Genomic DNA, 2,313 nt, shown 5'->3' with positions numbered 1-2,313 from the left:
AAAAACCAAATGTTGACATACAAAATAATTTTGACAAGAATTCCTATAGTAATAAAATTTAGCCAAAATTTTCTCTAGGAATAAAATTTTTACAAAATTTCCTGTATAAATACAATTTTGATAAAATTTCCTATGGAAATAAAATTTTGAAACAAATTTTCTATAGAAATAAAATCTTGCAAAATTTCCTTTGACAAAATTTCGTGTAAAAAACAAATGTTAACAAAATTTCCTTCTAATAAAATTTTGACAAAATTTTCTTTAGAAATAACATTTTGGCAAAATTTTCTTAGGAATCAAATTTTTACAAAATTTCCTGTAGAAATACAATTTTGACTAAACCTCCTATAGAAATGAAATTTTGGCAAATTTTTCCATAAAAATACAATTTTGCAAAAATTTCTTGAAAAATTAGATTTTTGAAAAATTTTCCTATAAAAATAAAATTTTGACAAAATTTCCTATATAAATAGAATTTTGACTAACTTTTCCTATAGAAATAAATTGTTTAGAAATAAATCCCGAAATGTTATTTCTGGATCCTCCGGAAGGACTAAATTTAATCCGATCTGGTTGAAATTTGGTTCGTGATGCTAGTATGTTATATGCCCTCTAACAACCGTACACAAATTGGTTCCATGATTATGTCTTGGAGGAGTAAATTTCATCCGATGCGGTTGAAATTCGCTATCTAATGCCAGTATATACACTATCATATTCATGCGAAAATTGTTCCATATCAGTTCATAATTTTATACAGCCTCAATTTAAACCGGCCGCCAAGATTTTACCGGTGGTGCCTCATGGAGGAACTAGATTCATCGGACCTATTGAAATTTGGTACGCGATGTTAGTATGTGTCCTCTAGTAATCGTGCAAAAATTGGTTCAAATCGAACCATAATTATATATGGCCCCCATATAAACTGGTCCCGAGATTCGACTTCTGGGGACTCATGAAGAGCCTATTTCATCCAATGCTGTTGAAATTCGGCACGTAATGTCAGTATGTTCTTTTTAATAATCATGAAAAAAATGATCTATATCAATTCATAACTTCAATATAAAGCAACTCTAAAAATTTTAACTTTGTAGCCTCATGGAGGAAATTTCATCCGATCGCGGTTAATTTGACCTTCTAATTTCTAGACGAAAATCGAAAAAATATTTAATCCTTCTTTTTAGATAACAAAGACTTTGTATGCACTAAGTAACAATTTAGTGGACGATTTAAGAAGGCTTCAGATACTTTGCCATCGGCAACTGTTACCACAACCCAAGTAATTCGATTTTGAGTGACAGTCTTTAATAGAACTTTCCACGGAATCCATAATGGAGGGTATCTAAGATTTAGCCTGGCCAAACTTTTGGCTGTATTTGTTTTTTTTTTTTTTCATTTTATTTCATTTCATTTTATTTCAATTTATTTTATTTTATTTTATTTTATTTTTTTTAATTTTATTTTATTTAATTTTATTTTATTTTATTTTATTTAATTTAATTTAAATTTATTTTATTTTATTTTATTTTATTTTATTTTATTTTATTTTATTTCATTTTATTTTATTTTATTTTATTTTATTTTATTTTATTTTATTTTATTTTATTTTATTTTATTAAAAATGTATCCATATTAAATAAAGATTTTTAATTCATTATCTTTTAAACTACAATCAACTTTTTTAATTGGAAATATTTTGGTGATATTTTTTCTTATGTAGATACCAATGGTATTTCCATTCATACTTCCTTTTTCCATTATATTAAGTTTTGTAAACTATTTGCATATGGAATGTAAAAGAATTTTTGGATTACCATGAATATTGCTTTAGAAATACAGTCCATTTAGAGACTTTGTTAAGACGAGACAAGTTTGTTGCATACATAAAAACTCCATTTCTGGTTAGCAAGGGCGTAGTCTCAATTGGTTTTGCTAAACTGGAGAGGATCTTAAGTTTTTTTGGGATTCACTTCAATAAAGGGGACATAGGAAATTAGTTACTTTTTAAAGTCTAAGGCGATGTCATAGGCGTACAGCCTTGTGGGCTCCTCCCTTTTGACTACGCTCATGATCAGTGTTCAACGAAAAATTTTCCCAGTGATGGTGGCTTTATTTTGCTATTTCTGCATGGTGCTGCAGCTGCTCTTATCGCTTTAGTCTATGTTGGCCCAATTTGCGTTTATTTGAAATTTGTGTTAATACTTTCTTAAGTGTTGTTAAATAAAGTTGAATGCTTTCCATTTTTCAATTTTCTCCATTTATTCGTATTCGTTTCTATTGTTGCTTCGTCTTCTGCAATGACTAATGTGAAAG

The sequence above is a fragment of the Haematobia irritans genome, chromosome 2 (genome assembly GCF_050003625.1).
Source record: "Haematobia irritans isolate KBUSLIRL chromosome 2, ASM5000362v1, whole genome shotgun sequence".
Lineage (NCBI taxonomy): Eukaryota > Metazoa > Arthropoda > Insecta > Diptera > Muscidae > Haematobia > Haematobia irritans.
Note: the sequence above shows the minus strand (reverse complement) of the source record.